Source organism: Triticum dicoccoides, chromosome 6A, assembly GCF_002162155.2.
Source record: "Triticum dicoccoides isolate Atlit2015 ecotype Zavitan chromosome 6A, WEW_v2.0, whole genome shotgun sequence".
NCBI classification, from domain to species: Eukaryota; Viridiplantae; Streptophyta; class Magnoliopsida; order Poales; family Poaceae; genus Triticum; species Triticum dicoccoides.
In genome coordinates this window covers 190731532-190743123 of record NC_041390.1, presented here as the reverse complement: position 1 = coordinate 190743123, position 11592 = coordinate 190731532, and the positions used below count along the sequence as shown (strand labels likewise).

At 45.6% G+C, this 11592-nt stretch overlaps 1 long non-coding RNA gene across 1 annotated transcript; it reads right to left on the bottom strand.

The window, feature by feature from the left end:
• Positions 1–2068: 2068 nt before the first annotated feature.
• On the bottom strand, positions 2069–2374 carry LOC119319046. The gene is made up of 3 exons (XR_005154325.1): positions 2345–2374; positions 2206–2268; positions 2069–2130 (listed from the first exon to the last, which is right to left on the bottom strand). It is a non-coding gene; the product is annotated as an uncharacterized LOC119319046 (long non-coding RNA).
• Positions 2375–11592: the final 9218 nt, after the last annotated feature.

Below are 11592 nucleotides of genomic sequence, written 5' to 3'. Positions count from 1 at the left end.
GTTTAACATGTACCTGAACCAGTTACGGTGGTGGCTCCAGGTGAGGAAGACAAACCTCAATACAGCAATAAACGAAGTTGATGGGCGCTATCTAGCAGAAGCAATTTTTGAGTGAGAAGAAAGATTTTGGGAAATACTAGAGGAGATCGGGGGAGATGAAACATCTCACTTAGTGAGAACATGAGTGGGGCAAAGAGGAGGAGAAGTCAAGAAGAAGAAGAATGGTGGGGCCATCAAACTAATGACGCTTTGTAGTATATGCACCTTGCTACTTAGTGCGTGTGTCTCATATTTTTTGTGGGAGTATATATCAAGGTTATTTGGTAATAAGAATAAAGGATTGGTTTGATAGCTAAAATATACCAAGGGTGGCTTATATTTTAAAATTATATATAATTTTGCTCTCATAGTGTGCACACTTGGTAATTTTTTTACCAGAGTACGCTCACCCTTAGTACTCTTGCGCACTCTATAGAAACAAATTCATTATGGAATAAAGGGAGTAATAAATTTCTATTTGTAAAACAACTAAGCAACATCACAATTTTTTTAGCAAAAATGTACAGATATAATTTGAATAATGCAGTGGATTATAAGACTAAGTATACAAATATAATTTGAAAGATACAGTCGATGATAAAACTACAGTTAGTATGCCATGCATAATTATTAAGTCAAGGATGAACGTACAAGACATATATTTATATATCAATAAAAAGACAAATATAACAAGGAAAAATAGTTCGCAAAATTTTGATACTTGAAAATGTAATCACATTTAGCTTAAACCTATGGACAAATTACATAATATATTCTCAAAATTTAACTTCATTAAATCTTAGCACGTGCATCGAGCGGGCCACTTTCCTAGTTATGTTAAAAGGAATATACCCTTTAGACCCAAAATGTGACAATTCTTATAAATCGGCGGAACGACACAGAACCACAACCCCTCGCTCAGTACCCCGTCTAGCATGTCTCTCTTGACTACACATCTTCCTCTCTTGTTTCCCTGGTGGCGCCACCCCATGGGGCATATGTGGTGGTGGGGATGGTTCAAGGATGACCGGTGGTCCCTTCTTCTCCTAAAATCGTCTCCTCCAATGATAGTGACTGGGATGGTGAGGATACTTCACCAGTGGTGGCTGGGATGGCACAAATCCGCCTCTGTTTGGCCAGTGATGTGGCAGCAGAAGCCAGGTACGGCTCGTCTGAGCGACCAAAATGCAAAAATAATAATTCCCAGTGCAACATTACAATTAATCAAACTGGAGTTTTTTGGGATGCAATAAAAGAAAATATTGGTGTGTAGCAGTCAAAAGACTCCCAGATTTTGGTGGTGATTAGTTTTTTTAACAAACATCCATCCAATCGACATGCTTTATTGATGAGATAACAAGATTACATAGTTGAGCATGAACTTTAAATATATCTAATAGAACATGATGTAATTGGTGGGCATGTAGTGCCAAATAGGTTTGCCATGCTCTCCATCCAACAGCTCAGAGCACCGCATGTCCCAATCAGATGTGTTCATATGACACATGGCTATGGCTGTCAGGCGTGGTTTTTTTCTGCAGGAAATAACAAACAATGAGCTGATTTAGAACTAACACAATCTCAAGTTGATAAGATTTGTAGCACAAGTACTTACCAACAGGTGGATGATCTGGATCCCAATGTACTGCATAAGCACTTGCACCAAATCCTTTCTCTTCTGGGGGCACAAACAAACTATGAGTTCATTCAGAATGAACAAACTCTCCACTTGCTAAGGTACGCAGCTACTTACCAGAAGGTGCATCATCTGGGCTCCAAGTTCCTTATAAGCACTTGAACCAAATACTTTTTCTTCTATAGGAAATAAATAATCATGAATTGATTCAGGACTAAGACATTCTTCACTTTCTAATGAAGCACAAGTACTTACTTGAAGGTGCATCTTCTGGGCTTCAAGTCTCCTTATCAGAACTTGTCCCAAAACCTTTTCTTCTGAAGGTAATAAAAAGTATGATTTGGTTCAGGATTAACACATTCTCAACATGGTAAGGTAGGAGAAGTACTTACGAGATGGTGGATGATCTGGATCCCAGTGTACCGCATAAGCACTTGCCCCAAAACCTTTTTCTTCTATAGGAATAACAAACCATGATTTCATTCAAAACTAACACATTGTCGACTTGGTAAGGTATCACAAGTACTTACTGGAAGGTGCATCTTCTGGGCTCCAATTCACCTTATAAGGACTTGCCCCAGAACCTCCTTCTTCTGCAGCAAATAACAAACTATGAGCTTATTCAGAATTAATACATTATCAACATGGGAAGGTGGCACAAGTACTTACTTGAAGGGGGATCCCAATGTACCGCATACACACTTTCACCAAAGCCATCTTTTTCTAAAGGAAATAATGACCGATGAGTTAATTCACAATTAACAAACTTCTCGAGTTGGCAAGGTAGCACAATTACTCACGAGATGGAGGATCCCAATGAACCGCATAAGCACTTTCACCAAAAGTATTTCCCTCTGCAGTAACTGACAAATTAGGTGTTGACTCACAATTAACAAATTTCTCAACTTGACAAGGTAGCACAAGCATTTACCAGCAGGTGGATCCCAATGAACCGCATAAGTGCTCGTATCAAAAGCATTTTCTTCTACAAGAAATAATAAACTATATGAGGTGATTCAGACATGAGAGACCCTCGACTTGGTAAAGCTAGTAGTAGTACTTATGAGAAGATGGAGGTTCGCCCCTGTCGCTGGACTCAGCAAAGGCCAGGATGAGCAAGAAAAAGGCTACTGGTATAAGCTTGATCGCCATGTCTAGATCACTATGAACTAAATTTTATTGGGTGAGGAAAACATACGGGTCTAGGTGCCTTTTTATATAGCTCGGCAATTCCTTAGTAGTGGAAGGAAAAGCAGTGGTAGGTAAAAAATTCCCAATTTCCCTAGCATTTACAAAATTCCTTAATTGGAAACAATATATGGAAATAATTTAAATATTACTTAACTTAGTTTGTAAGGAAACATGGGAATCCTCCTATTGCAAAAATATCTGCCTAAAGATAATTCGTGAGGAAAGGTTCTACTCCTCCCATTTCTTAGTACCCATTAACATGCATAGAAAACTAACATAGTATCTCCCCCCAATATCACTAGCTTAAATTAAACAAAATTTGCATCTGGCAAACAACAACTTTTTGGGATAAATCCAAATGCATTGCCAACGTTGGATGGGGATCGAGCAGTAGCGATCTTCAGTTGATTTTCTCCCATATCCCAGAATTAAGGGATCGGCTAAATTAGCCAAGCCCTAATTAATGGAGGATCACTCCCATAATCTTTGCTTGATTTTCTCCCATTTCTCTTGTCACAACCCTAGTCAGTGCTTGCATTAGGACTAGCTAGAGTGATGCATCATGTTTAAATTCTACTTAAACTTGAAATGGGGATCAACAAACCCCAGCACCCCCAGAAAATACCAGGTTCAACTAAAAAATGATTTCAATGAACGCAAACCGCCCTTCATAAAAGTTCATCATTTTTGAATTGGAATAGAACCTCTGCCAAAAATGGTGCACATTTTTCTAGGACACTCTGGATTTTTAAACTAATCCATATAGTATTTACATTTGGACATTTAAATCTTAGAAATAATTTTAAATGTCCAAATAATCTTGAAAGCATTTGAGGGCTGTTGGAAATAATTTCACAAGTGCCCACAAATATTTTCAGCATTTTACAAAGAAGTTTGGCATTTGTGCTAAATCAAAAATAAAGACAGAAAATAAAAAAGAAAAATAGAAATGGCAGAGAGAGAGAGAAGGCCCCCAGACCACTTACCTGAACTGGGCCAACCCACCTGGCCTGGTGCCAGTCACCCCTACCTCTTCCAGTAGGCAGAGGGGGACAGCGCACGCGCACCCAAGCTCGCCGTGCGGCTCCATGCTCGCCTGTGTCGCCTGGACAGTGCGCAGATGCATCGAAACACCTCCTCGATGTCGCCCCGAGCTCCCCAACACATCACTCTCCCCCTGCCCTCTCTCTCTTGCCCTCTGATCGCCGTGGCCGATGCAGCCACTGTCGCGCTACCGTGAAGCCACAGCCACCGCCGCTCCCTCGTCGCCTCGACGTGCCCATGAGCTTCCTTGCCGTCCACTACACCGAGCCAGCCGAGCCCCGAGCGCTCACATGCCCTGGATATGCCTCCCTGAACCCACGTTCATCGCCCATCGCCGGAGACCCCCCTCGCCACCGCGCTCAGCTCCGACCACCTTCGAGCTCGCCGTCCACTCCACTGCGATCGCCGTGAGCCGCTGCCCCTTCTTTCCCTCTCTGTTCTCGCTGCCGCACCGCGTAGCCACACCGCCGCTCTCACCCGCACGCGCCACCGGCTGCGATCGCCGCCGACACGACTTCGGTGACCAAATGGTCCACCCATCATCTCCTTTGCACTCGCCGCTTCGCGCACGCCGTCCCTAGCATGCTAGCTCGCCCACCTATGCATCGCATCGCCGCCTGCGCCTGCAACCGAGCTCCGGCCGCCATAGCTGAGCTCCCCGCCATTGCGTCTGGCCACCTCAAGCCCGACTGGCATCATCGCCCGACGCACGCTGGTCTAGGCTCTCAAACAAGCCCAGCTACGCTGCGCACGGGGCACCACAACCCTTTCCCGAAGCGCCCCGCCGCATCCACTATCGCTGACGGCTAAGCGCTGGCGTGTTAGCCCCGGTTGAATAGGGGTTTGACCTCCATTGGGTCACTGACATGTGGGGCCGCCCTGCTAATTAACCTAGGTTATTACTAATTAAATTAGGTTACTTTAGTTGGTCACTGACACGTGGGACCCACTGGTCAGTTTGACCTGGGCTGCCCCGTTAACTTGCTGACGTCATGATGACGCGGTAATCAGAAAATCCAAAAAGGTTCAAACTTCAAAAAATCATAGAAATTAATCTATAGCTTAGATGGAAAAGATTTACATATGACAAATGATCAGAAAAATCCAATCCATCAATTAGTATTGGTTTCGTGCATGACAAAGCAACTTAACCTTGCTGTATGGATCAAAAAATGATACCACACTTTATAAATTCATAGTTTGAGATTGAATTTGAACCTTTGGTTCAAATTGACTCAAACCCCTCTGGTTTTAGTTGCATTAGCCCAACACACTCACTTTGCCATGTCATATGCATGCATCATATTGTTGCATATTGCCATGTATTGATTGTGTTACCGATGTGATCTCCGTGGTAGGTCCTACACCCGAGGATATCCGTGAATATATCCAACCGAAGGGCAGTACACTTCCACCACCCTTCCAGGCAAGCAACCCCCATTGATCATCTCGATAAAATACCATCTTCTCGCTCTTGCTCTCATTTACTACATTAAGACAACAACGTTTCAAACTACTGTTTGCTGCAGTAGTTGAACCCCTTTCCTCTGCATGACCTGTCTTTGCCACGGTAACTAGATGAAACCCACTAGCATGTGTAGGAGTTGATTGAGCCATGTTGTGTTCCTACCATGCTATGCCTGCTATACTTAGAGTTGTGTTAGGTCCGATTCATCTGGGTAATGGATTGGAGTGAAATGGTTGTGTCCGGTAATGAGAGTGAAGTGTTGAACATGTTTTGGTAAAGATATCGATGAGAGGCCATGTAGGAGTACATGGTGGCACTAGTAGAAAACAGGCCTATTGTCCCGGTTCATAAGGGCCTTTGGTCCCGGTTCCTGAACCGGGACTAAAGGGTCGTTACTAATGCCCTGTCCCTTTAGTCCCGGTTCAGTCCAGAACCGGGACATATGGGCCTCCTCGTGGCCTGTGCACGGATCCCAGGCAGGAGGGCCTTTGGTCCCAGTTGGTAGCACCAAACGGGACCAATAGGCATCCATGCGTCAGCATTTCTGTGGCTGGGGTTTTTGTTTTTTTTTTGAAAGGAGGGTTTGGGGGTTTTGGGGGGTTAATTTAGGTGTTTCATATGTTGTGTTAGCTAGCTATAATTAATAGAGAGAAGTGTCCTCTCTTATGTCCGTGCTTGATCGACGCTACGTACTATACATACGTATAGAGAGGACTAGAAACGCTAGCTAGCTAGTAAGCAAACGAAGGAAACAGAAAATCGTCATGAACATATATGCATACAGAGAGAAGTGATATCGACCACCTATCCTTCTCCGAGAGATTGTTCGAACAACAAGTTCCCGTATATCTATCCGACACTACTAGCTACATATATACAATAATTATCTCTTACAAATATAATCTCCTAACATACGGACGCATGGTCCACATAGTATTCTTCGTCTTCAGCGATCACGTGGTCAAGAAAGAATGCCGCCAACTCCTCTTGAATTGCTCGCATGCGAGCTGGTGCTAGGAGTTCATCCCGCTTCCGAAACATCTAATTTGAAGAAGGGGGTCAATACATATATATATATATATATATATATATATATATATATATGTGTGTGTGAATGAATGAAACTCAACACAAATGATGGTAATAAAATAAAATTGTGAATGTTGTTATTTACGCACTTCATATTGTTCGTCAGAGTAGCCCCGCTCACAGTCGTGTGGCGGATGGACTCGCAAACGTAGTATCCACAGAAATCATTCCCTTGTTCCTGCCACAACCACTTTACAAGAAATAGAGGTCAATCAAACTGATAAGCAAGAATGCCAAATGGTATTGATGAAACTAGCGCTTGAATCACTAGGAGATGCGCGGAACATGCTACTATAGTACTTACTTTCGGGTGTCTAAATTGCAGCTTCTTCGGCAGTCCCGGAGCTTTTTTGGTGAATTTTCTCCAAACCCTGCCAGACAAAGAAAACGATTACTTGATATATCAGGAAATGAACAAAGTTGCTGATATGGTGGATAATGATCGATTTAACTTACTTCTCGAGCATTTGAGTCATGTCCGCATAGTCCTGCGGATCTTTTCGTCTCGAGCCTAAGACGGTTACTAGTCCCTGCTCAAGCTGTCACATCCCTAGCTTCTGGTAATGCACTAGGCTAGACCTCATGTGTGCATCATGTTTAAATTCTGAAATTTGAATTGAGGAATTTTGGAAGCCTCAAAAACTTAAATAAAAGAGGGGCAAAAACCCTAGAAATCTCATTCATTGCTCCAAAAATGCCTTTTTAAATGTTTGATAATTTTTGGTAAGGGTTCTGGTCCCAACCAAAATATTGAACATTTTTAAGGATTTATTTTTGGGACTTTGAATTTAAATCATTAGCTATTTGAATTTGAATTATATTCATATAATTAGAATATAATTTCAAATATCCCTGAAATATTTTATAAGCTTTTGGAAAAGTCCATCTAGCAATATAAAATATTCAGTGGAGTTTTTGGCATTGTTTGAATTATTTTAAAATTCAAAACAGTGGCAAAATAATTTAAATAAAACAAAAACATAAGAAAAATATAAAACAGAATAGAAACAGAAAGAGAGAGAGAGTAAGCTACCTGGCGCCTACCAAGCCCACCTGGGCCTCACCTGGCCGGCCCAGCCAGCAGCCCGGCCACCTAGCCAGCCCACCTCCCCCCCTTGTCCTCTTCTTCCTCTGCCAGTAGGCAGAGGCGAGGCGTGGCGCGCGCCCGAAGAGCTCCGGCCACCTCCTGCTTCGCCGTGGCAGCCTCCCCGACTCCCTCGCGACGCCACGGAGACGCCTCGACCCCCTCGACCGCCTCTCTCTTCCCCTGGACCCCGTTCCCTCCTCTGCTTCCCTCCCGCGCACACCACCGAGCGGAGCTCGCCGTCATCGTCGCCGTACCCATGGCCACCGGCCACCCCTAGCCTCGCCGACGCCCCAGGAAGCTCCACGGGTCCTCCCTCTTCCTCCTCAACGAGCCACGAGGCCCTGGACGTGCCGCATCGCCGCCATCGACGTCGTCTTCTACCTCGGACCCGCCGGCCATCTTCGTCAAATTCGTCGGCTCCGGTGCCTCCCCGAGCTCCCCGAGGCCACAGTCACAACCCCTGTGAGCTCCACTCCGTTTCCCCTCCTCCATTTTGTTCGTTCCCGTGCCGTAGCACCCCGGCCACATTCCCGAGCGCCGCCGTCCGCCATGGACGCCGGGCATGGCACTGACGTGCTGCTGCGGCCAGTCCGACGAGCCTAGCGTGCTCCTAGCTGCCCCAGGAGTCCGCATAGCCCCTCAGCCAGCCCCCTAGCGCCCCGTAACCTCGCTCCGCCCAAACCCGAGCTCCGGCAGCCGCCGCGGCCCCCACTCCGGCGAGCTCCGGCCACCCCGCGCCTCCCGCATGCCTCCTTTGGATGCGCGCAAGCAAGGGCAACCCTCTGGTGCCCTTGGCTTGGCCCAAAACCCCTCGCAGCGCCACTCCGGCGAGCTCCCGCCGCAGTTTTGGTCGTCGCCGGCCGAACTCCGGCGACTGCCGACGTGGCACGCCTAATTAACACTAATGACGCCTAAACACCCCCCCACAACCACTGACAGTGGGCCCCGTAGTGGGTCAAAGCCCGGGTCAACGCGGGATTAGCCCCTGTGTCACTGACGTGTGGACCCCACACGTCAGGTTTGACCCGAGCCGGCCCCTGTTGACTTGCTGACGTCATGCCAACGTCATGCTGACGCAGTAATGCTTTCTGGATTTAATTTAATTCTGAAATTCCAGAAAAATGCCTAAAACTTCCAAAAATCATAGAAATTCAACCGTAACTCCAAATTAAATAATTTATATATGAAAAATTATCAGAAAAATCCAAGGAATCCATCTGTACCATTTTCATGCATGTTAGAACAACTTATAGCTGCTGTTTAGCACAAATGAAGTGAATGACATTTAAATAACCCCATATGGAGTTTGAATTTGAATCTTGGATTCAAACCAACTTCATTTAATCTGGTTTTAGGTGCATTAGCCCAAAACACATTCATATTGCCATGTCATAGCATGCATCATATTGTGCATTGCATTGATGTGTCTTTTCTTTATTTGCCGGTATTTGTCCCCTCTCGATAGACGTGATACCGATGATGCGATCGTTGACACTGATGAAGACTCAATGTTATCTTCAGAAGTGCCAGGCAAGCAAAACCCCCTTGTTCATTCCGATAAAATCCCACTCTCTCGCTCCTGCTCTCTTTTACTGCATTAGGACAACAACGACATATTTGTTACTTGCTGCGGTAGCTGAACCCCTTTATCCTTTGCATGACCTGTCATTGCCACAGTAAATAGATGAAACCCACTAGCATGAGTAGGAGTTGTTTGAGCCCTGTTGTGCCTACTCATTCATGTTTGTTTGTCATGCCTGCTACTGCTTAGAGTTGAGTCAGGTCTGATTCATCGGGGATGAATCAGAGGTGTGTGAACATGTCCTACCATGTGTGAGCTAAGTGTGTGAACACGATTTGGTAAAAGGTGTCGGTGAGAGGCCATGTAGGAGTACATGGTGGGTTGTCTCATTGAAGCCGTCCTTAGGAACTGAGTTCTGTGTTTGTGATCCATGACTCAGTTACTACCATACATTGGGCCCTGAAATATGACCCCGCTCGACTTCTTAATCACCCTTGTCCTCTGTCCAGGAGTTGCAAGTAGTTTCTGGTGTTTGTAGTATGCTGGAGGCCGTGGACAGCGCTGACCGTAGGGGTGGGCTGTGATGCGGTAGGCACGTGGCCGAGTACACCGGGCACCCGTTTGGTGTCACGGAACCCTGTTCACATCGTTTGGGGCTGTGAGCGAAACTCCGGCCGGATCTCCTCATGGATGGAACCCGAATAGGCGATAAACCTGGACTAGAGACTTGAGTGTTTAGGTAGGTCGTGGTCTACACCCACGTCGGCTTTCGCTTGAAGTCTGCCGAGCACATGTCGTGTGCAGACGCTAAGTGGTGGAAACATGTATGAAGAAGTACACCCCTGCAGGGTTAACATCATCTATTCGAATAGCCGTGTCCGCGGAAAAGGACTTCTGGGTTGCTTATATCAGTTCATAGACAAGTGAAAGTGGATACTCTAAAATACGCAAGATAAGCGTGAGTGCTATGGATGGCGTTCTCGTAGGGAGACGGGAGCGGATCCATAGTGGTGTATTGATATGGTGAATATGTGGACTCGTGTGCGCCACCTCAAAAGAGTTGCTTGCAGTCGTAGTTTAGGATAGCCACCGAGTCAAAGCTGGCTTGCTGCAGTTAAACCCCACCATCCCTTTGTTGATAATGATGCATATGTAGTTAGTTCTGATGTAAGTCTTGCTGGGTACATTTGTACTCACGTTTGCCTATTTTATGTTTTTGCAGAGAGACTTCAGTCTCACTAGTATTTCCGCGTGGTCTTCGACGTTTAGCTTGTTACCTCAGCTACGATCTTGTGCCTCGGCAGGATTTGGTAGATAGTCAGGCTTCTCAGCCTTTTTCATTTATAGATGTCTGTACTCAGACATGATAGCTTCCGCTTGTGCTTTGATTTGTATGCTCTGATTGTTGGGTCATGAGACCCCTGTTTGTAATATCTCGCTCCTCGGAGCCTAATGAATAAATACTTGAGTCGTAGAGTCATGTTGTGATGCCATGTTGTATTTGCACATATCGAGCATATTGTGTGTATGTTATTGAAATGCTTGGTATGTGTGGGATCTGACCATCTAGTTGTTTATCTTTAGTAGCCTCTCTTACGGGGAAATGTCTCCTAGTGTTTCCACCGAGCCATGGTAGCTTGCTACTGCTCCGGAACACTTAGGCTGGCCGGCATGTGTCCTTCTTCGTTCCTGTGTCTGTCCCTTCGGGGAAATGTCACGCTTTGAGTACCGGAGTCCTGTTAGCCCGCTACAGCCCGGTTTACCGGAGTCCTGCTAGCCCAGTGCTACAGCCCGGACCCACTTGCTGATGACCGACACGTTCGAAGCTGGGTCATGGATGCCTGTCCCTGTAAGTCTGTGCCACTTTGGGTTTACGACTAGTCATGTCAGCCCGGGCTCTTTATCATATGGATGCTAGCGACACTATCATATACGTGAGCCAAAATGCGCAAACGGTCCCGGGCAAAGGTAAGGCGACACCCGTGGGGATACCGTGCGTGAGGCCGCAAAGTGATATGAGGTGTTACCGGCTAGATCGATGTGACATCGAGTCGGGGTCCTGACAGCGTTGGTATCAGAGCCAGGTTGCCTGTAGGATTACCAAGCCAAACTGGTCGAAGTTGAGTCTAGAAATTCTTTAGTTATGTAAGGGAATTGATTGTGGGATGGAACGTAAGGCTCTTTTTACTCCTTTACCTCATGCCCTTCTGATCTGAGTCATCATCTTCTCTTCTACGGGGATTAAGAACTAGGCTATCCCTTCTTTCTATTAGGATCACGTGTTACTAATCAGTGGACTTATAAGATTGTTGGATTAAGTCTCAGTTCAGCTCCTACTACTTCCGTATGTTAATTGTTGATCTCGAAACCTTGATATTGTGCTTCTGAGTGGTTATGCCACCATTTTTGTGAATGTCTCAAGTCTTTTCTGAGCATTTACAGCCGTTATGCTGTCCGAGTCATTCCAGGTTTCTAAATAGTCTGATGCATTTGCAAAATCCTTTCCCTCTGGTTTC